General features: G+C 53.3%; 1 protein-coding gene across 7 annotated transcripts in view; it reads right to left on the bottom strand.

Annotated features, from left to right (window-relative positions):
• KDM6B (lysine demethylase 6B) overlaps window positions 1-23,447 on the bottom strand; it is a 99,237-nt gene that overhangs the window by 61,258 nt on the left and 14,532 nt on the right. For 3 of the 7 annotated variants that reach the window (XM_053362070.1, XM_053362071.1, XM_053362062.1), the window contains exons 1-2: window positions 12,677-13,144; window positions 2,211-2,340 (exon numbers count right to left, since the gene is read on the bottom strand). The exons of 1 other annotated variant lie outside the window; for it this stretch is intronic. The gene's annotated coding sequence lies outside the window, so the exon portion shown is untranslated. Of the gene's footprint in view, window positions 1-2,210; window positions 2,341-11,912; window positions 12,494-12,676; window positions 13,145-23,447 lie in introns of those variants that run through there. 3 more of the 7 variants (XM_053362064.1, XM_053362063.1, XM_053362066.1) reach the window with 3 other exon arrangements.

Here is a 23,447-nt window from a genome sequence, read left to right on the forward strand (position 1 = left end):
AAGACGCAAAGGAAGGGAAAGTTGTGGCGTCACTAAAGGGCAGCTCCCAGCTCCCTGCGCACACACCTCCACAGGCGGGCCCATGCGCCCTGCAAGTGTACAACGGCTGAAGAGACTGCTGTTCCCCCACCGCCAGAGGCCTGCCACGTTGTGGGGAGAGAGGGTCCTGACCGCTGCCTCGTCTCAGTCACCCCATCCAGGCCCACAAGCCTCAGTGGGCTGACTCAGGCTAGAGGAGGCGTGAGTGCGCAGCTTGGACACCTTTTCCCTCACGGTGCGCCACCCTATTTCTTTTTGATAGCGGACCACTTCCAGAGCAACCAGGAGGCAATTTTAAAAAGAGAAACAAGAAAGTCCATGGGCAAGCAGCAAGACCCCCACTAGTTCCTGTGTTGTGTCATTGGGAGGAAGCCGCAAGCTTTTCCATGCCTGGTTTAAGGCAGTTTCTGAGGGAATTCTGAGGTGGCGGAAAAGGAGGCTGGGCATGGGCACAGGAGCGCACTGTTTTGTGTTTGTGTACATGAAGAAGGCCCTTGGCGGCAGCGCAGCATCACACAAGGTGAACAGGCCAAGCGCGCCATCAATCCCACAATGCTTTGTGGCACCTAGGACCCTGGCCCAGCGCCGCAAGGTCCATTTTACTGTATTTTTGGTTTTTATGGAAGCCGCCCAGAGTGGCTGGGGAGGCCCAGCCAGATGGGCGGGGTATAAATAATAAATTATTATTATTATTATTATCGTGAGGCGGGGCATGCACCAGACAGAGGGGCGCTCCCCCTCACATCCAGGGCGGCCATGTTGCGGCCGTACGAAAACATTTCCACGTTTTGGGTGGTGTGGCAGAAGCCACGCGCAAACCAAACTCGCCTCCCTCTGTGACGCAAGCGGGGGAAAGTGCAGATAAAGCAAACCGCTGTCTCACACAAACTTATAACAATAGTCATAACGCCACTGGGAGCCTTTGTTCCTTCTGTAAAACCCAGAAGCCGCTGGGGGGAAGAGACTATGGGGAGGGTAGCAAAAAAATGGAGGCGGGTGGGGGGCAGGCTGTGTCCGTGAGCCTGGCCCCCGAGAAGCAGCCAGCGTGGGGTTAAGCGTTCACTCTGACAAGGAGCCTTTTAAGGTCACAGCTGTGGCTGGGCGTTTGGAGGAGGCGCATGCGAGACTCTCTTTCTCTCTCTCCCTGTCTCTGCCTCCTTGTGGTTGCGTAGAGAGAGAGAACCTCCCTCCGTGTCCCGCCTCCCTTGCGCTCTCTGTCTCCTCCCTCCTCGCAACATGCCCAGCTGCTACATTGGCAGTGTGCCAAAGATGCGCGGGGGGGAGGAATTGTGCCAAGGTCCAAGCCTGGTCCGTCAGGCCCCCTCACAGTCTGGAAGGAAGGAAGGGCGAGCGAGAGAGGCAGAGCTAATCTGCTTTTGCGTATGTGCGCTTGTGTGTCTTTGCAACATGCGGGCGCCCAGCTATTGTCCCCGGCTGTGGAGAAATAAAAATAAAAGTGCAACATGCACAACTGTGCGCAAAGGGGCTCGCCTTTCCGTATTCCTAGAGAGAGGCTGTGTGCGCTCGTTTCACGGACTCGCAACGCAAGAATGTGCATCAAGGGGGAGATTTCCTCCACAGCACTGTCTGACACAAACACAAACACACACACACACAGAAAGCCATGTTTTCTGATATGCCAAAATGTATCCTTCTCAACTGTCTGTGGCAGAGGTGAGAAATCTCGGGCCTAAGGAGTCCAGTGTGGCCCCTCCAGGCCACTTCTTTGGGCCCCCAGAACATTCCACACACCACACCCCTCACCAGCCCAGCTTTGCACCCCAAAGATTTCGGCCCAGCTGGAATGTGAACCCTTGAGAAGGCTTCTTGCTTGTCTGGATGCGCAAGCATGCGCAAAAGGCAAAAGTCACATTTATAGCCTGAACACCTTTGCCTCTGGCCACACCCTCTGTGGCCCCCGCCTGGGAAAAAGGTCCCCTAATATTGCTTCATTCTTGCATAGTTTGCGCCGGAACCGCAAACCTCCTTCCCAAAACTCAGCAAACCCTCAAGGTCGTAACCACCCACTGCCCACCCCTACATACAGTCCGCCCCCGCTGTCGACTGAAAAACAAAACAAAACACAGAAATCCCAAAAATCCCGGAAAGTGCAAAAAAAAAAAGCATAAAATTTTCATTCATGGGAGGACATTGAAAACCAGCCCACTCACCAAACGAAGGGGGGGTCCCGTCGCTGCTTTCTCATTGGCTGACTCCCCCCACACGCCGGGCCCATGCGAGACACGGCTGGTGGGGGGGGAAGGGTCTGACTACGCTCCAGCCATGGTGTGGGACCCAATCCTGCAGGGAAGGAAGGAAGGAGGAGTTAGAGAGGACGAAGGAGGCTTTGATTGAAGAGTCAGAAATTCCCCCCCCACACACACATTGCGAATTTTCAGGGAATAATCAAATCACCTCAATCAAACCTCTATTCACCTCAAATCCCACTCGCCCACTTGAAGAGAGCATCCAGCTCCCCAAACGCACACACACACACACACACACACACACACACACACAATGTTCTTGCATAGCTCTGCAGACATGCCCCGCTCCAGAAACGGCCGCAATTCCCCTATGTGCCAAACTGCCTCTGCCCCAGAGGTAGCACATGCCCCCCTCCAGTGCACTCCCACGGGAGGGGGGGGGATGTGCAAACCGAGCGAAACTTGCATCTCCTTGCGCTTTGAAGTAAACGCCTTCGCCATAATTGCCGGGACACCTTTGGGAGGTGCAAGGGAAAGAGAGCTTTTGCTGAACTCCAGGAAACTCCGAAGCGGATATGTTCTTTTTGCAAGAGGACGCAGGAAAAGCCCGCCTAGCCTTTGAGGGTCAAACCTGGGATCTTCTGCCTGCGAGAAAGGGCCCTTCTTCCCCCGAACCTCCCTGCACTCTTTTCCTCCAGAGGAACCCTTGCAGGATTTGCACCCGGCTCACCTCGGCAGCTGGCTGCCCCAAGCGAAAACTGCAAGGCCTCTGCCTTTATCGGCAGCTTCAAGGAGACAACAGCTGCAACTTATCAGAAGCCCAGAGGCTGCAGCCCAGGACATGCACGCTTGATATTTCAGTTGCGCATTCCTCCCGAGGGGGGAGTCGTGTGAAGCCGGGTGTCCCTAAAGGTGCCATTGTAGGGGAACCCCAAAATCCACACACACCTGCCCGCTCCTTGTGGGAACCGCTGAGCCAGAGTCTCGCGAGGAAGCAGGCTGGGCACTTCCTGCAAAAAAACAAACCTGACCCAACTTATCCGGCGATATTCCCTCTAGGGCTGAGCCAAAAACAAAACCACAGCCCCGGTGAACCTGCCTTGCCTCTGCTGAACTAGCTTAGTCACCAAAGTGTCAAAACTCTCTTTCAAAACGGGGGAAACCCAGAGAGGAGGTTGAAGGGGAAAGTTGGAACCGGGCACCTGCAGGCGAGAGAGTGAGAGACAGAGCTGGCATTCCGGTCTCACCTCTGTGACGCAAAAGTTGCTTCACAGCTGAGAGCAACCCTTCGGATGTCCTTTTAGCGTGCATTGATGATGAATTGTGCTCCTGGTGTTATCGGGGCGGTTGCATGCTTTCAAGACTTCCTGTGCTTGCAAGAGTTTGAGGGCAGACGTACTGCTTCATTTCCATATTTTTTTTATTATACATTTTTATTTTTTAACATATTAATTCCAACATTCATACAACGCAACTTCTCATCTTATGCAATATTTTTAGACTTCCGTCAACACCTCTGATGATCTTCCGTTCTTTTATCACTTGTTATGCATTTCTTAATTTCCTATTGCCTTTAATTACCCTTAACTAATAATTCTCCGCATTGCCTTTCTTGCAATATTTCAAATAATTCACCTTACAAAACTTCTTGCAAACCTACTAGCGTAATCTGTTCACCACAGTTGCTTTTCAAATAGCGTACTGCTTCATTTCCAATCAGTGCATGCCCCATAATTTCCTCCTGGGACCCAGTAACTCCTCACACCGCCCATGTCCCGCTACGGCGCAAGGGTACCCCTCAAGAAGTCAGCACCGCGGCTGCACTGCAGAAGAACCCGCAAAGCACAATGAATGTGTGCATGGTTCAGTATGTTGCAGAACACACAGCAGCAGCAGCCAAGGCAAGCCCTCAGTTCATCTGTAAAATGGGAGCAAGCCAGGCTGCAGAAGAATGGCGCATTAAAAAGGCATTAACAGGGATGCTCTCGTAAATGACATAATGGCCGTTAACTGGGGAGAGTCTGCAGAAATGGTGCGTCGAGGACTGCGTATCAGCCTTGGCAGAGATAAAGGCCCCAGTGTGTCGAGACAATGGACATTCAGAAGGGTCCACTCCAGCCAGCACAAGGCGGCCCTTCAGAGACGCCCACGAGGGCTGGGGGGATCCCTTTCCGGAGGGTGGAGCAGCTGGAGACGGTGCCAAGGTCTCTTCGGCAACCCGGGCTGAGGATCGAGCCCCCACCCAGCGCTTCCCCCTTCCCGCCACACCCCCAAAACGCACCCCACTACAGTAGCTTTTTAAATACATGATGCAACTGAAACAACAGCTTCCTCTGTTATTTCCTCTCTGTCAAATTTCAGACTGTAAGCTCCTTGGGGGCAGGGACATTTTCCTCTCGCCCTCTGCAAAACACCCTATTTGCACCATCTGAGTAAATTCCAAAAAGAACAAATCAGCAGCAAGACTGAAGCTGAGCTGGGATTCAACTCTGGCTGGATCTTCTCAGAATCCAAACTTTTTGCTCCCATGTCAGCCCTGAGGACATGTGGAGCAACAAAGCGGCGTACCTCTGACCGCATGCAGAATGCACTGCTCTCCACAGGCTGGGCTTTAGGCCCGAATTCCACCAGATTGCTGCACCCCTTCCAGGGAACCCAGGAACAGGACCCAGACCTCGTTCCGGGTGTTCACTACTGCTCATTCCTGCATTTATATCCCACCTTTTCCTCCAAGAGAGCCAGTGTGGTGTAGTGGTTAAGAGCGGTAGTCTCGTAATCTGGTGAACCGGGTTCGATTCCCTGCTCCTCCCCATGCAGCTGCTGGGTGACCTTGGGCCAGTCACACTCCTTTGAAGTCTCTCAGCCCCATTCACCTCACAGAGTGTTTGTTGTGGGGGAGGAAGGGATAGGAGAATGTTAGCCGCTTTGAGACTCCTTTGGGTAGTGATAAAGCAGGATATCAAATCCAAACTCTTCCTCTTCTTCTTCTTCAAGATGCTCAACGCAGTGTGCATCGTTCTCTCACTTCCACTTCACCCCCACCAACAACCATGTGAGGTAGGTTGGGCTGCAAGAGTGTGGCCGGGTGCAAGGCCACCCAGCGAGCTTCAAGTTTGAACCCTGGTTTCCCAGGTCCTGGCCCAACACTGTTAATCTCTGCACCACGCTGGCTCCCAAACTTAATAAAGAATGGGCATCTGTTGAGACATTGCAACCAAATACTCCAGGCACAAGCGAAAAACCACTTTATTTTTACTCCAAACCAAACAGTCCACGACAAACCGCCACGCTCCACCTGCCTCTGGTTCTGTATTCGCAACCACCAAAGCAAGCTGTTGTACACGTGTACGCATGCGCACAAAAAGTGGGAAATAAGTACGGCAACCAGTTTAAGAATCAAGCAACTGGCGGCATTTAAAAAAAAAACAAACTGATGAACACTCTTGCCCTGCTTTCCTCTCCTAGCAAATTGGCTCCTCCCTGCGGTGGGGCTTTTAATCTTGCTCACAGCACGCCATTCGTTCCCAACGTGATCACTGGGGTTTCATGCGCTTCAATGCGCAACGTCTCGCCATTTGCCGTACGGAAGGGTGGGCCCACCATCTCCCCGTTCATTTGGAAATGCCCTTTCCCACAAAAAATAAAACAAAAAAGCGCACACTTTGGGGCCTGCGAGGCCTGAGAAGGGGTCCCACAAGTCCTTCAACACCCACATGCAAACATCCTTGGGACACCCAGATTTTTAAAAAATGCTTCCAGGACAGTTCTATTTTCATTCTGTGTCAGATGAATGGCGGGGGGCGGCCTTCTGGCAATGTACAATTAGGCTGGGGGGGGGGGAGAAGCAGCAGAGCCAAGAGGTTGGGGATTTGGCCTCGCTGGGAAGCTGAGAGAGCGAAACCGGCCCCACGTGTGCTTCCACGGCGCAGCAGCTGGTGTCCTGTCCTGATGATGCAAGAGACCGCAATCCGCAGCGCCTGATGATGTAACGCCACCCTGGTGCGACACGGGCAGCTGGGCCCGCTGGCGCAGGGGGACCCTTGCGGGTATTTTTGGCCCACAACGAGCGCCCCCTGGGAAAGGGGAGGAGCCCAGCATCGGGCTTTGCTATATTTTATTTTATCTCTTTTTGCCGAGCGAAGTTTGGGTTGAATGCTGCAGACAACACATTCTACACCAGCCCAAACTGGCCCAAAAAGGGGATTTATTTTTATTTTTTTGCCTACCTCAGTACCTGACACGATAACTGTTCTCTACTAGGGGGGACATAACATATACGGGTTGGATCAGGCTAGCGGCCCACTTTTAGTCCAGCTTTCTGGCCTCACGGCGCATTTGCGATTTCCCAGCACGCTGCCTCCGACAGAGGAGGGAAAGCGCAGAGGTTAGGGCAGGAGGAGCTGGCAAGATGGGGCAGACAACTGCAGCCATTCGCCACCTTCTGCCTTCTCCATGCGCACAGATGCTCCCTTCGGGCTCCTACGCCTCGGGGACCCCTATGAAAGGGGTGGTTATTCTCGTTTCTGTGCATTCTCCCCCCCCCCCAGCCAAGGGCAGCCTCCAGGGTCCTTATCTCTCCTTCTCTGCACCCTGGAACAAGATCTGCACCAGCAGATATGAGTATAGGTAATTCTCTTCCTGCCGGCTCATGTCAGCCGCCACAGCCGCTCACCAAAAAATAATAATGAATACAAACCCAAACCTTTCGCCCAAGCTACTTTGAGGGTCTTCTCTCAACATGGGTGACCTGCCTCTCTCAGCCTAACCCAGGGTTGTTGTGCGGGATTAACTGTAGGCCAGCCATTTATGCCACCTGGAGGTCCTCCTTAACGGGGAAAATTGTGCGGTATAAATGCAGCAAGTAAATAAATACTGGAAGGTTTTTGCGACAGGAAAACGGGACTCAAGGGTTGAGGTTCCCCACCCCCAATTCCACAGCCCTAAAGCTTCACTTTGCCCCCATTGCTCTCTGCACATGGATGCCCACAGGCACACTAGTGGGTTAGAGGAGCCTTCACTAACCTGGGACCGCCTCCCACCAGATGTTTTGGACTACAACTCCCATCAGCCCCTGGGTCCAAAACATTAGTTGGCCATGCCTGTGATACAACAGGAGCAGAGTTGTAAGCTATGCTTTGGCTAACATGCGCCGAAACTTTACACACTCACACAGACCCTTGTTCTCTCCCCAAAGCAAGACAAAAAACAACAGCCGATTTATTTCAACCTAAATCCCAGTTTGGGGGTTCCCCCTTCTATTATTAACGCAAGGCCGCAATTTCACTATGCATTTAAAGCCGTTGTTGTGCCAGTCCAGGTTTCTCCCAAAGAACCCTGGGAAATCTTGTATTGGTTCAGAGTGACGAGTCACTCAGGGACCCCTATTCCTCTCCCAGAGTTTCAGTCCCCAGTGGTCTAAAAGTCCTGAGAAGCACTGGCGACTGTAGCTCTGGGAAGGGAAGGGGAACAGGCATCTCCCGACGTCTCTCCCCACCCTTAGAAAACTACAGTTCCCAGGAGTTGTTGAGTGGAGGGGAAGCCATGGCTGTGTAAAGCTGTATTTTTTAAAAAGCCCCACGTTGGGTCAAAAAGTTTCCTGCATTGCAGGGGGTTGGACTAGATGACCCTGGGACCCTTTCAACTCTACAATTCTGCAATCCTATAATATTGCTTTAAATCTACAGTGGCACCTCAAGTTAAGTCCTTAATTCGTTCCGGAGGTCCGTTCTTTACCTGAAACTGTTCTTAACCTGAAGCACCACTTTAGCTAATGGAGCCTCCTGCTGCCGCTGAAGCCCGATTTCTGTTCTTATCCTGAAGCAAAGTTCTTAACCCGAAGCACTATTTCTGGGTTAGCGGAGTCTGTAACCTGAAGCGTATGTAACCTGAAGCGTATGTAACCCGAGGTACCACTGTACTGCATTTCCACAGAAGGTTCCTGCAGGGGAATGTTGGGTTGGCTACCCAAAAACCACCCCGTCCGCTCTTCCTGGATTTCGACAAGGGTTCGAGGAAGAAACCCAGGGAGAGGGAGCCCAAATACCTCAATACAGGAGAGGATGGCTATTGTTTTTTTAATCCAAGGCTTCCTGAGGAGAGTCCAGGACTTGCCTCAGAGCCTGAAATACATATCATATACATCTCTGTGTAGGAGAAAGGACAGGATCCCACAAATCCCTAGCCCTGAGTAACCAGGGACAAGGTACAGCCAACACACTTTCCTTCCTCACAAGTAGCACCTTGTGTGAAATCTCCACGCCTTCCCCTGCACGGAAATGGTTTTCCAAACAGGGGGGAGGGAAAGAAGAGCATAAGGAAACACCAGATGTATACGATATATTATCAGCACAGTTGCAAATACAGACACACAAAAAATCCAATGAATAAAGAAATTTGGGGTTTCAAATCTAAACAGCAACGACTTCAGCTAACTTTCTGCCTCCCAGAAAGAAGCAAAAAAAATTGGGGGGGAGGTCAGTAGAAAGTGGGTGTATGTTCAACCTCCTGACACCCCAATTCCCTGGAATCAGACCCCCCCATCTTAATTCCCCACCAGAGAAAACAAGCAGGGGGGGAAACAGTAGGCTGATAATATAATAAAAAATGAGGGGGGCGGGAGTCCTAATCTCTGGGCCGAGGGAGGTCAGAGGGCTTTAAACATTTGTTTTTTAACAGGGATATCTGGAGATTTCTATCTAGTGAACCTCTAATAAGGAGTATTTTGGGGGAGAATTTTTCCACTAAGTTTTGCGGGGCGGCAGATCTCGTATGTGAAGCACTTTGAGGTTTTATGGGTAGGGGTTACAATCAAGCAGTATATACATTTTATGAAATAAGTGGCGTGGGGGGGGGGGGAGAACGGGAGCATGGGCTGGGATTTGGTGTGGGGAGGGGTTAACCAAAAGCCCACACCCCAAATTGTCCTTTTTAAAACAAGGACTGAGGGAAGGGGGCAGGTGTAGGGTGGGGGCTGTTCATTAAAAAAACCCCAGAGGCGCAATTGTGGGGGCGGCATAGGGCTTGGCCCAGATCACAGGCACACTTCCAGGTCCCCAAAAACTTTTTCCGCCCCGATTTTTTCTCTCTCCTCAGAATTCCAATCCTGGGGAAAACATGCCAGGAAGTGGGAAGAACCCACGAGGTTCGTTCTGGCTCCCAGGCACCTCCTTTGGCCGAAACCTCAAATATTCCACTCCCAAGGAACCCAGGAGCTCTGGCTCTTGTCTCTATAAAATCTCTCCCCCCCTCCACTTTGGTGTTCAGGAGGACAGAACCCCCCGAACCTACCCAGCACCCCAAAACCTTCCCTCCAAAATCTCATTTCGGCAAGCCCACGTAAATCCCTTTTCCTGGAGCTGAGCAAAGATAGAACCCAGGTGTCCTGGCTCCCAGCAACCCTTGCTGCTTTGAGCCAACCCACAAGGAGAGACCATGTGACAAGGGTTTCGGGGAAAGTGAGAGTGTGAGACAGGCCGGGCGGTGGGGGTGTGGGGAAGAGGTGGAGAGGTCCCCATTCATACCCAGGGAGGGCACTGTCGTCCCCCACCTAGGACCCCCACCCCAAAGCCAATGCATTCGGACAACACATCTGGATGGACACACACAATGACCCCTGGGCACGGAAGTGTGGCCAGGGCGACCGGCTGCCCCCAGCAGGGCCGCCACACCAGCCAGCTCCCCCTAAAAACCAGAGGCGGTGCCAAACATTCACAAGTCGGGGTTTTCTCAGCCGGAGAAGATTGCCCAACTCTGAGACGGAGGCAGAGCTTCCCTTTATGTCTCGCTCAAACGCACCTAAAACGAAAAGCATTTCTTCTAATAAGTACACACACAATCACACACACACCTGGCCTATTCAGCACAGTGAAGAGGCAGCAAACATCAAAAGATATATATTTACAGGGGGCAAAAAGCCCAGCCAAGCACTGTGCGGCCTCACCTGGGCTCCCTTTCTGCGCTAGGAGAAAGCTGCCGCCTGCTTGACTCGTTTGTCAGCCAGTAGGTGCCACCCTCATCACGGCGCACCTGTCCTGCTTCACCTGGGCACTCTTAAAGGGCCAGGCGCACGCTTAAGCACCTGGCGCTGCAGGTAAGCATTGGAACACGCTCCCCTTTCACATGATTCCTAGCACCCCCAACCCACACCAATGCGTAGCTCTGCACAGCTGTCTCCCTCCTCCACCACCACCACCCCAGCCCCAAAGAGGGAACGTCCAGCTGCGAGCGCTCGGTGGCAGCCGGAAGGCACTCTGTACGCTCTCAGAGGCACTCTTTTCTCTCCACTTTGCACCCTGCTCACTTCCTGGCAGACAACCCTCAGCAAAGACTAAGAGGCTTGCCATCCTATCAGCTCCTTGGAGGAAACAGATGCAGATTATCTAAGCTGCTTGCTTCGCCACTATCCTCGATTCAACTTTCTGTCTCCCCACCCCCCTGTAAAAAAAGAGAGGCCCCCCACAAGCAAACCGAGTCTTGTATGGACTTTGTTTCAAAACTCTTAACCTTGGAACACACTCCCCCCCCACAAAAAAAAACCATTAAGGGCAAGGGGGCTGGAGTTTGCAAGTCATACTCCACCCCCCATGAACGTCTATTACAAACTGATTGCAGCCCCACACACTCAACTAAAGTCACAGTTGCTGGATCCAACCTCCTCATCACCACTGACGATTCTCAAAACTTTCTGCACTTGCTCTTTCCCCCCACTTTCAAGAAAAATGAATCCACCGAGGGGGTCCGCCCCCCCCCGACAAACACCTCTGTGCCGCCCTTGGCACCCCCAAAATGCACATTCCGGTCAAACCCCCAAACAGGAGGGTGCCCCCATATGATCCGTGGCCTTTCCCACCCCACAGATCGCAACTCAATCCTGACTTCCCCCAGCAGTTGGGAACACACTTGTCTCAAATCAGTTCCACTCACAGCCCCCTCTGAATATTCACAGGCGGAAAGGGGGGCGTCCCTCTGCCTGTTATAGTGACACAACAACCCCCTTCCTTGCACTTGCTTCGGAAACAAGAAAGCCACACAAGAGCCCAGCAATTCTGGGGCCTTGCCCCACAGAGGATGGAAAAGTGCTGCTTTTCAAAGTGGCACAGGGGGTCAGATCCTGCCCAGTCTGGAGGAACCAGGATCTGGGCGCAGCGAGACCGTGGGGTGGGGGTTGGGGAGAGTTTGTGCAAAGTTGCACAGTTAAAAGGCAGGCCACGCCAGCTGTGCCTGGGCTCCCCAACCCGCAAGCCTGTTCCCAGCAGCTCCAAGAGCAGGGGGATTCTCTCTGCTCTGCCACAACTCCCCCAAAGACATCTCTGCGCCGTCACCCCAAAAGGGACACATTAAGAGACCGGACGTCCTCACATCAGGGTCTGGGCCTCTGACTCCCAACCGCGATTCGGCCCAAGCCGTAAAAAAAAACAGGCAAGATCAGCAACATAACAGCCAAGCTGATCTCCACAGTCGCAGGAAGGGGATTTTGGGTGTACCGGCCTCCAAGAAAGTGGGCACCCCAAAAAAATACGAAGTCCTACTTCCATGCCGCAATGTGTGCAGGGCAACGGAGGCGCCCTGAGCGGAGGTCCGTCATCCCACCAAGCCGGGGCACCCCCACCCCCCCAATTTGCTCCAGCTGCAGAAACCGCCGGAGGGACTTTGGGGGTGCTGTTGTACCTCCTCTACCACATCATCGCCTTGGGGCCCAGCAGGTTGTTGCCACGGGCTCCTTTCTGATCTACCGATCGGGCAGGGGTGGCACGGCCGGGCCACAGAAGCTGCGTTCAGGGTGAAGCCGCGACCCAGCGAAACTCCATCGCGTTCCTGCCCTGGTGGTGGCGTGGATCCGTCCTCCGGTTCGGCCAAAAAGGTCTGGCCAACTCCAGTCCATTTGCGCCCTACTCCGCCAAGGGAGGCCGGCTCTGTAGGCTACCCATCCGGAGCTGGGCAAGTCCAGGGGTGCGCACGGCTGCTGCTGCAGGAAGCTCTCTCCAAAAGTGTGCCGTCCGTCCGTCTGTCTGCCTGCCGAACCCTGGTCTGACGCCTGTTCCTTTAAAGGTGGCATGCAAGGTGAACCCAGCAGTCGGCCAGGCCTGTGGCAGACTGGGCTCCCCCCACCCTGTCGCCGTCCTCCGCCAGTCTTCCCTTCCCTTCCTCCTCGCTTGTCTTCTCTCTTCCAGGCAAGATAACAAAGCCAGCAGTAGCAGCCAGGAAAAGACCTTACACACAACGCAGCTCCCCTCCAACCACACACACACACACAGGCTGCAACACCCCCCCAGCACACTCACTCACACACACACACCAGCGCACACACGTTTACAGCGAGATCCCCCAAAACTGGCAGAAGGAGGGGAGAAAAGAGAGACAGGGAGGGGAGGGGGAACCAGACACAAGACAGCAAATGGGGGGGGGGTTTGGGGGTGCGGATCCAACATTACCTGCAGGAAGGGGACTGTTAAGGTTGCGGGGTGGGGAGGGAGGAGGGCTTTGTTCCTCGGGATCTCCCCTCGCCCGGCCAGGAGGAAGGATGGAAAAACCAAAAAATAAAAATAAAACCCAAAAAATTGAAGAAGAAGAAAATGTACAATATTGGCGAATTTTCCCCAAAAAACACACCAAAAAAAATCAGCACCCCACGGGGGAGAGGAAGGGGTGAGAAAAAAATCGAAATTGGGGGGTTGGGAGGGGAGGAGAGAGAGGGGAAAAAGAAAAGAAAAGAAAAAATGGCCAATCTTGCTTCTTTGGGGAGCAGACTTTAGTGCCAACTGGGATCAATCCACAGGGTTTCGGGCGCTCAGACCTCTCTGTACTAAAACTCCCGTGCACACTCGATGGCTGGGCTTTGCTTGCCTCGGCTCGCTCCAGCGCCCCCCCTCCCCTCCCTCGGTCTCTACTCAAACAAAGAAATGAGGGTTGTGTTCATTGCCCAACCCCCTCGCAGGCCCCCCTCCCTTCCCCGAGCCCAGACATCCCTCCGCCTCCGCCTCCTCCTGCCGCCCCCCTCCCTTTCCGGCAAAAAGGCCGCCTCACTTCCATGTTCCCAGCCTCGCTCACATGCTCCCATGCGCCGGAGAGGCCGCTGGTGGAAGCGCACCGGGAGCGCCAGGGAAGGAAGGAAGGAAGCGAGCGAGCGAGCGAAGAGGAGAGGCGCGCAAGAGCCAAGAAGGCAGGGCGCCGGGGGTGGCTTTTCGCAAGCAGCGAATTGTTGCTGTTGTTATTATTATTATTATTCCTGGAGGGGGGGAAAGGGTGGAGTGGTGGGGGGAAAGACGGGCAGGTGCGCGGAGCGGGATGCAGGGCGCAAATGGCTCGGGAAGGTGGAGAGTGCGTTATGGAACCGGGAGATTTGGAGAGGGGCGCAGCGCAGGAGGGCGCACGGGCGGCTGGGCGCACGGAGGCCGCTGCAGGAGAGGAGCGGGCGAGCACGGAGGGGGGGTGATGGAGGATTTAGGCACGTAGGGAAATTGGCCGGGGTTTGCGCCTTTTCAAGCGGGTATCCAGCCGGCGGGTGGGCGCGCAAGGTGGACGGAAAGGAGTGTCCGCAAACAGCAGCCACGCGCTCTGCGCCCGGCTGGGTTACCTGCGCATTGATGGCGCCGACGGGAGAGTCTGGCGCCCGGCTGCACAATCCTCACGGCTGCAAGGTGAACTTTCAGGTGTGTGTGGGGGGGTCCCCTAGCTTTCAACCTCTCCCCTTTGCTCTCGGAAATGCCCGTCCCGAAATCTCCGACTTTCCAAACATCCCTTTTGAAACGGACAACAGTTTCTCCGCCACCCCTTAAATTTCATTTCACTTCATTTTGTTTTTGTATCCAGATACGTCGGCCTTGCCTTCTAAACATTTTGCCCTCCTCTTGGTCTTCCTCCAGACCTTGGACACAGCAGGTATGTTTCAGCATCCCGGCCAGGGCAAACTTCCCAACACTACCCCCCCCCCCACACACGGAACATAAATTCAGAATTTCAGACGCTGGCAGCAGGATGGAGGCTGGCTACAATCTGTGACTTGCATAATCTGTTCTGCTTGCAATATCTGGCAATCTGGCGCGTACTATGCGCTCTCCTCGTGCTGGCAACGTCAAGGGCACATGGAAGGGGTTTCCAGCATGGGGCGGGTTGTGGGGGGAGAAAAAGTAAGTGGGATCCAATGACCTGCCCCTCTCTTCCCTGAGTTGCCGCCTCCAGAATCTGGCAGGAACCCCATGTGTTTCAATGGCCGGTTGGCTGGTAGGGACACTATGCCTCTGGGCATGCACAGAAAGGCACTTTCCTCATTGTCACCACAACCACGACCAAACATCTGCACAAGTTTGGACCCCACCTTCCCACATCCCAGCACCTATTTACCAAGCGACAAGAGTTTAATACAGTGGACGCTCAGGTTGCGAACGTGATCCATGCGGGATGCGCGTTCGCAACCCGCAGCGCACGTGCAGGTTGCGATTTGGCGCTTCTGCGCATGTGCAAAGTGTGGTTTAGCGCTTCTGCGCATGCGCGAAGCCCAGAAGTAACCCATTCTGGTACTCCCAGGTTTTGGCGGGTCCGTGGCCCGAAAAAACGCAACCTGAAACGTCTGTAACCCGAGGTATGACTGTAAAAAGAAAGCGCCACGATTCACAGCGAGAACCTCAGAGCAACCTTATCATAGAATTGTAGGCTTGGAAGGGACACCGAGGGTCATCTAGTCGGACCCACTGCAACGCAGGAATCTTTTTGCTCGATACGGGACGCGAACCCACAACCCTGAGATTAAGAGTCTCACACTGTACCGGTTGAGCTTTTCAGAATCCCTCAGTTCTGTCCTGGGATGCAGAAACAGGAGGAGAAAGTGAGCCCCGCACAACTTCTCCGTACCACCAAAAATCCCACAGAGCACATTTCACCATCCTGAAAACACAGATGGGAGGCAGATGTCTACACTAAGACACACACACACGGCAACCGCCTCTGAATCAGTGCAGGGGGAGGAGGACGGTCCAGGTTGGAAGACCGTGTGCAAGAGAGACGCTGAGGACACACACACTCTCTGGCTGCAAGAAACCCAGCACTTGACCTGCAGTCAAGATCGCGTAGCCATGTGCAAACTCAAAAGCGGGCACATGGATTCTGAGCGGTGCGCTGCCATGCGCCCCCCTCCAATGTTCGAGAAGCCTGTGGGCATGTGCATAAGCCAAACAGCACCTCAAAGCATCTAGGAACATGTGCACCGGGGAAACACGGGTGCAGCAATCAAGAAGGCCAGAAGAGCTGGCCAATTGGTGCCAAAGAAGGATAGAACTTTCTTTATGTACGCTACAACAGCAGCAAGAATACTTATTGCAAAGTATTGGAAGACACAAGATCTACCCACCCTGGAAGAATGGCAGATGAAGGTGATGGACTATATGGAACTGGCGGAAATGACTGGCAGAATCCGAGACCAGGGAGAAGAGTCGGTGGAAGAAGATTGGAGACTATTTACAGAAATACTGTAAAATTAATGAATGTTAGAATGATGTCGGAATGAAGTTAAGTGGTTTTAGCAGTAATGTTACAAAGGAGTATGTAAAAATGGATTGTTAACAGGTGAGAATGTAAAGTTATAATATATTAAGATAAAGGATTAAGATAAAAACAAAGAGGGAAAGGATTTGCTGAATTAACTAACTGAACTGGAATACAAAAAAGGGAGGTGTGAGGAGGTCAGGGAAACAAGTAAATGAAAGACAAGACATGGAAAGATGGATTTGTTATTGATTGTTTTTATTTTTCTGTATTTTGTATTTTTTGCTTCTTTTTTCTTTCTTTTTCTTATTTTTGTAACCTTTTCTGAAACTTTAATAAATATCATTTAAAAAAAAACAAAAAACAAGAAGGCCAGAAGAGCCTGGTTGGTTGCCGGATCAGGCCAGAGAGGGCCCCATCCAGGCCAGCCTTCTGTTCTCAAAGCAGCCGACCAGATGCTTCCATAGGAAACCTGCAAGCAGGACCCGAGCGTGAGAGACTCTCCCCACCACGGTGGAAATTCTGCCAGGTCTGTGTGCCACTGCCCAGGTCACACATTTCCATTTGCTCGGGACATGTGTCTCAAAGCCTTCTTTAAATGGGGCGTCCCCAGAAAGCAGTGGGCACACAGGGAAGCAAAGAGGAAGCATGTCTTGTTGCTTTGGTTTCAATAGTTGTGTTTTTATCTTGTATTTTTATCTTGTGAATTGCCCTGAGCTCTTTTGAGGAAGGGCGGTATAGAAACCGAATAAATCATCACCGTCATCTCAGCGTCCTTATAGAATCATGGAACTTCTTGTGTTGCAAAGACCCTGAGGGGGTCATTTATTCCAAGTCCCTGCAATGCAGGAATCGCAACAGATCTCAACCTATTCTGTGGGTGACCATATGCATTTAATAATAATAATAATAATAATAATAATAATAATAATAATAATAATATAATATTATTATTATTATTATTTATACCCCGCCCATCTGGCTGAGTTTCCCCAGCCACTCTAGGTGGCTTCCAATCGAGTGTTAAAAACAATACAGCATTAAATATTAAAAACTTCCCTAAACAGGGCTGCCTTCAGATGTCTTTTAAAGAGAAGATAGCTGCTTATTTCCTTCACATCTGAAGGGAAGGCGTTCCACAGGGCGGGCGCCACCACCGAGAAGGCCCTCTGCCTGGTTCCCTGTAACCTCACTTCTCGCAATGAGGGAACTGCCAGAAGGCCCTCTGCGCTGGACCTCAGTGCTGGGCTGAAAGATGTGGGTGGAGACGCTCCTTCAGGTATACTGGGCCTTTGAGGCCGTTTATTGATTTTTTTAAGGCTAGGTTCCTCACCCTGCTGCCCGCCCCCTCCGGGAAGACACCCCTCAACCCAGCAGGAATCAAAGTTTTGCTGCCCCACCACCCCAGGAAAAGGGCGAGGGGTCTCTGCAAGGATTTTTCCGACTGCCAGAAACCACAGCAGGGGAGAGGGCTTTCGCACTCGGATCCTGCTGGGGGGGTTCCCACAAAGGGCACTGTGAGAACAGGATGGGGCCATTGGCCTGATCCAGCCGGCTTTCCTCACGTTCTTAAGTCCCCCCACTCCACAGCAAACAGGCTTGACAGCTGCGGAGCAAGATTCCTGGGTCCCAACGCTGGTGGGCGGAGGGAGGGTAGTGGGGCCTAGTGGGTGGGGACAAGCCTTTGTGGGCAACTTGGGGAAGGGAGTCTTGTTGGGAGGGTGCTGAGCGTGCCCCTTGTGTGAGAAGACCCGTCTTCCCCGGACGGAGATGAACACACAGCCTCTGCCCCCCCCCTTTTGCAATCGAGCAAGACAGGTCCCAGGGGGGGCCTGGAGAATATTTATAGCTCCGGCGTGAATGGAGAGCGGAGCAAGTGGGGGGGGTCCTTCTGCGTTACCCGGCAACTGCCGGAGGGCACGTGTGGAGGCAGCGTAATCTCCAGCGACCTTTCACCCCAACCTCTGACCTCGCGGCACAAGGGAGAGAGGAACAGCTGCACCAGAGGCTTCTGGGTGGAGCGAAAACCCCATCGCTGCCTTTGGTCTGTTGCCTTCCTGCACCCCCAGTCTACACACACACACCAGACAGGACACCCCTACTCAAATTTCCGCAGTGCTCCCCCCGCCCGGCACTATTCTAGACCGGCGTGCACCAAAAAACACCAAAACCACCATTTTGCAAAACAGCACGGCTGCTTCTATTTCCACACCAGAGAGAGCTGCAATTCTTGCTTCTCTGGGGTGGGGTGGGTAGGATGGGGGCTTGCTTTTTAAGGCTTCGCATTGGTGCCGTTCCCCTGCACCTCACTTTGGGCTGTTCCCCCACCCTAGGGACACTGAAAAGAAGGGGGCAAAGGTGGATCTCCCACACACACACACATCCAGCTCTTTCGGTCCATGTTTGCAATATGGCTCACAAATTCAACCCACTCCAGAAGTGACCTCAGGCCGGGGGGGCCGGGCACAGAGGATTGACAGAGGTCACTGTGGCCTTGCTATGTGGGGGCTGGCTCCAGATTTGCAAACTATCCAGGCTCTCACACACACAGAGCAAATAAATGTGCTTTTTCAAGACCATGTGGGGAGGCGAGGGGGCCGGGAGGTTAGGAAAGGTGTTGAGAAACTGGGAAGTTAAAAACTGGAGCAGTAGAACCTTGACCCACATACCCAGATTTCCTCTCTTTGCAGCGGATGTTTCTTTTTATCTCTCCTTCCCACCCCCTCCCCACAGCGTGATCCACAAAGCTGCCACAACCACCCCCTCATCTCCCCCCCCCCCATTGAGAACAGAGAGAGACAGTTCAGCTGAGGACAAGTTAAGAGCAGCAGCCCTTATATAAGCTTACTTGTAACGGCAAGGTGGGGAGAAAGAGGGGAGGGAGGAAAGGTGTTTAGCTCTCTCCCAGCGAGGGCTGCACCTGGTGACTCATGCCCTCCCGAGGCCCTGGTCTCCCTCCCAGAGGACCCAGGCATCCGGGGACTGGGCACCCTGACTCTCTGGCAACAAGCTGCTTAGGCAGGAATCCTGAGCCATCAAGCCCACCCACCAACTCGAATTATATTTTCCCATTCCTGCACCTCTCCAAAGCCCCCTTTCCCCTGTAATTCCCGGGGGGTGGGGGGAGATGCCAAAAGCTCCCTCCCCTGGCTTGAAGGCAGAGAGAAGATGAGAAGACCCCCCCCAATTACGTGCAGCAGAGCAGAAGTGTGCAAGGCTGCCACACGAAGCAGGGGGGGCGCTCCACCCCTCCACAGCTGTGCCACTGTGGGCTGACCCCCTGGCAGCCTGTCATGTTGGCAATGGGCAGCCAATCAGGGCAGAGAGGGGGACCCAACCCAGGCAGCCAATGGGAGCGCTTCTGGGAGCAGAACAGGTTCAAAACTGGGTTTCCCTTGCATGCATTGCCTCTCTGAGACTCCCCACCCCTCAAATTCTCTCTCGAAAACTGCTAAAAAATTTATTTGCAGCTTCTGCAGAGAGGCGTCGCCGGGAATCTTTCAGCAACTGCCGAGAGGGTTTCAAGAGGTTTCCCTGTAATGGGCTCAGTCCTCCAGGTCTGTGAAATGGGAGCAAGAAAAGGTGGGGGGATATTGTGAAGGAGGGAAGAAGATACCACCACCCACCCCTCGGATCGCAGGGAAACCGTAGAGCTAAGCAAATAAGAATTGCACTTGCTGTATTTGGGGAGATTGGCAGGGACTGCTGGCTCCAAGGGGTCAGAGGTCTTGGGGGTGGGGAGAGCGGCTGACCCCTGCCCTGAAAAAAAGGGGGGTTGTTAGCATTTGTGCACAGCCCAGTGAGCCAGCCCACCTTTGCTTATAGAACACACTGTGAGGGTTGGCGTGACTCCCAGAATCCTTTGCTCTGCTTAAGTTTCTGCGCGGCACATACACCTGCCTTTTCACACCCCGTCCCAATTTTCCAGAAAACTCACAACCAAGCCAGGAAACCCTGCCTGTGTTTTTTCCAGGCCCTGGAATTTCGCCTCTGGTAGCAATTAGCCTGAGCTTTGGAAAGGAGGCAACGGGGAAAAAATATATTTAGACCCCTTTCATTTCAGAATTTCAGGCTTCTGCCAAGCTGGCACTACAAAGATGGGCAACAGACCTGGAAAACAGAGGCAAGGCTCAGATCCAAAAGCTCGCCTCAGTTTTCTCCACCTGTGAAATGGGAATACTTGTGCCACAACACAGAAAGTAGGGCAGAAAGTTCCCATTGCTGGTGCTTCTTAGAACAGAAATTCAGGGCTGCACCTATTGCTAGTCCAACTCAGAGTAGGCCTATTGGAGTGAGTGGAGCAAAGTCCTGCTCATTTGAATCAAGGGCCAACTAGCATGGGACACAGGCTTCAGCACGGAAGATCCACCCATCCCTGCCCCACAAACCTGCCCCCTAACCACAAAGGGGCCCAGCGGAAGTCAAAGGATAACTTGCCAGCCCTATAAATATACCAGCGGCATTTTTAGGGTGGGCATGTGGTGAGGGGGCGGGAGGAAGAAGCATGCCCCCCAACCTCCCCTTCTGGGGGGGGCAGATGGGGGAGGGGAGCCAAAGTTCAAAAAGTGTGGCAAACAATGTTTCCTGCCCTTGCCGCTGCACATAGCGATCAGCTGTCAAACACACCAACCCAACGAACATACGCCACCCGAAACTTTTATCTATAGATAGATGACCAGAGGCAACACAGAGCAACAGGCAACACAGCACTCTAGGCAACTGTTGCTCTAAGGGGCTGCCCCACAGCAGTAGAATACCCCAAACCAAAGCAGGCTCTCACCAGGTAAGACGGTGAGACCTTTCCAATGGGAACTTGGGAGGGAAAGCAAGCACTGAGCCCCTCTGAACAAAGAAGAAGAAATGAGATGTTTTTCTATGCCCTCTCTCCAAAATTGTATGCAGGGGGGAAATAATGGTTTTGTTTTGCTTGCTTTTGAAGGGCCTCAAAATCAGCAAAATGTGTGGGTGGTGTGCCTTGCTCAGAGATGGGAAGAATAGCTCTGCAGAGCATATCTGGAAAGGAATTAGAGGCCTGCTTGTTGTTGTTGTTTTAATTGTCGTTCTTTTGCAGAAAACCTATTGGGTGTCCAGGGAAGGCGTCTTCGCCCGACGTCGGGACGGCACTCGAACCCAGACCCTGCAGTGCACCGCTTCAGAAGGAAATCGCTACAAGCACCTAACTCTGGGGAAGTGGGGTAGCTCAGTCAGTAGAACCCGAGACTCTGGACCTCAGGGCTGTGGGTTTGAGCCCTGCATTGGGCAAAACGTTCCTGTGGTTGCAGCGGGTCAGACTAGATGAAATGACACGCAGATGCACACTCGGAAGAGAGAGCGAAAGCCAGGGGCGAACGACCGCAAGTGAAAACGGCTGGTAGTTCAGGAGACCAACCCCCTGCCCGCAAAGGGATTTGAGGGGGGGGGAAGCAGGTTGCCTTGATGTTGAGGAAACAGATGGGCCACCTGAAATGAGAGATGTTTCTCAAAACCACCACCCAGAGGAGAGGAACCACCTGCGTGAAACACAGCCGCACGCCCCTCTCTGGGCTCCCCTCGCTCCCAAATGCATCCCAGTCGCCCCTGCCATCACAAGGGAGGCAGCTACTCTGGATTAATTAACCCAGAGTGCAAAAGATTCAGCCTTTCCGATGTGCGAGGGACCCCTGAAGGTCATCCAGCCCAACCCCAGGAATCACAGCTCAAGGATCCGCAACAGATGGCCGTCCAACCTCTGCTTAGGAACCTCAAAGGAAGGAGAGTCCACTGTCTTTCGACGGAGTCCGTCCTGCGTCGCTCTGACCCTCAACAAGCTATTCCCAATGTGTAGTTGGAATCTCCAAGCGGCTGGTTCGAGTCCTACCCTCCACAACAGGAGAAAACACGCTTGCTCCATCGTCCTTTAGATCAGGGGTCAGCAAACATTTTCATCGGGGGGGGCCGGTCCACTGTCCCTCAGACCTTGGGGGGGTGGAGTATATTTTGAAAAATATAAATACCCTGCAAGCCGGTCCCGCAGCTGCCTCCGGACCTGGAGGAGGAACGCACTCTGCACGCGCTCAGGAGCGCTTCTTGGCACCATCCGCTCACCGGTGTTGTTGACGAGCGGCAGCCGCTCCATCAGTCCATCCCCACAGAGCTCCCAGGCAACGTGCACCACGCACTGTGGCCCGCTGTCCGAGGCCAGGTTGGCGGGTAGGCCGTGCACACCAGCACGGCCACCAAGCGCGCCACCAGCAGCAGCAGCGAGCCAGGCGCAAGGCGCGGGGCCAGCAGACACACCAAGCTCCGGCTAAAGCCCCGCGACATGCCCGTCACAATGCCCATAACGTGGCCCTGACCCAATGCCCCCCCGAAGGCCTCTCCGTCCATGGCCGTGCCAGGTTTACCTCAGTGCGTGGGTGGCGAGGCTTCGGATTGGCTGCAGGAACTTCCTGGTTGGCCACATCTGGCCCCTGGGCCGTAGTCTGCCGACCCCTGCTTTAGATATCTGAAGATTGTGATCGTATCTCCTCTCAGTCTCCTCTTTTCCAGGCTAAACATATCCAGCTCCTTCAACCGTTCCTCATCAGGCCTGGTTTCCAGACCCTTCATCGTCTTGGCTGCAGATCTTCCAGCTGGTCAACATCCTTCTTAAATTGAGGTAGCCAGCGTGGCACTCATTCTCCACACATGGTTGGACTTCCCGGCTGGCTCACGAGCATCACTGTGGTGTAGCGGTTAGAGCACAGGACTCAGACTTGGGAAAGACCAGGGTTCAAATCCCCAGTCGGTCACACGAATCTCACTGGGTGTGAACTTGCAGGCCGGTCACTGCTCATTCTTAGCCTAAACCTACCTCACAGGGTTGTCGTGAGCTCTTTGGAGGAAAGGCAGTGACATTGTCTTTTACAGGGACGCGGGTGGCGCTGTGGGTTAAACCACAGAGCCTAGGGCTTGCCAATCAGAAGGTCGGCGGTTCGAATCCCGCGACGGGGTGAGCTCTCGTTGCTCAGTCCCTGCTCCTGCCAACCTAGCAGTTCAAAAGCACGTCAAAGTGCAAGTAGATAAATAGGTACCACTCCGGCGGGAAGGTCAACGGCATTCCCGTGTGCTGCTCTGGTTTGCCAGAAGCGGCTTAGTCATGCTGGCCACATGACCCGAAGCTGTACGCCGGCTCCCTCGGCCAGGAAAGCGAGATGAGCGCCGCAACCCCAGAGTCGGCCACAACTGGACCTAATGGTCAGGGGTCCCTTTACCTTTACCTTTTTACCTCACAGGGTTGTCGTGAGCTCTTTGAAGGAAAGGCAGCGACATTGTTTTTTACAAGGTTTCTAATCCACTTTTGCAACAAGGTCCAACGGAGAGTTACAACAATATAAATAAACGTTCTTAAAAATCACTTCAGCCAGTTTACAATGGGAAGAATTGGTTGAACCCTAAGTCACGCACATGCAAGACACCCAGTGGTTACAGCATGGGTAGGCAAACTCAGGCCCAGGAGCCGGATCCGACCCAATCGTCTTCTCAATCCGGCCCGTGGACAGTCCAGGAATCAGCGTGTTTTTACATGAGGAGAATGTGTCCTTTTATTTAAAACGCATCTCTGGGTTATTTGTGGGGCCTGCCTGGTGTTTTTACATGAGTAGAATGTGTCCTTTTATTTAAAATGCATCTCTGGGTTATTTGTGGGGCATAGGAATTCGTTCATATTTTTTTTTCAAAATACAGTCTGGCCCCCCACAGGGTCTG

This window comes from Podarcis raffonei, chromosome 13 (assembly GCF_027172205.1).
Source record: "Podarcis raffonei isolate rPodRaf1 chromosome 13, rPodRaf1.pri, whole genome shotgun sequence".
NCBI lineage: Eukaryota > Metazoa > Chordata > Lepidosauria > Squamata > Lacertidae > Podarcis > Podarcis raffonei.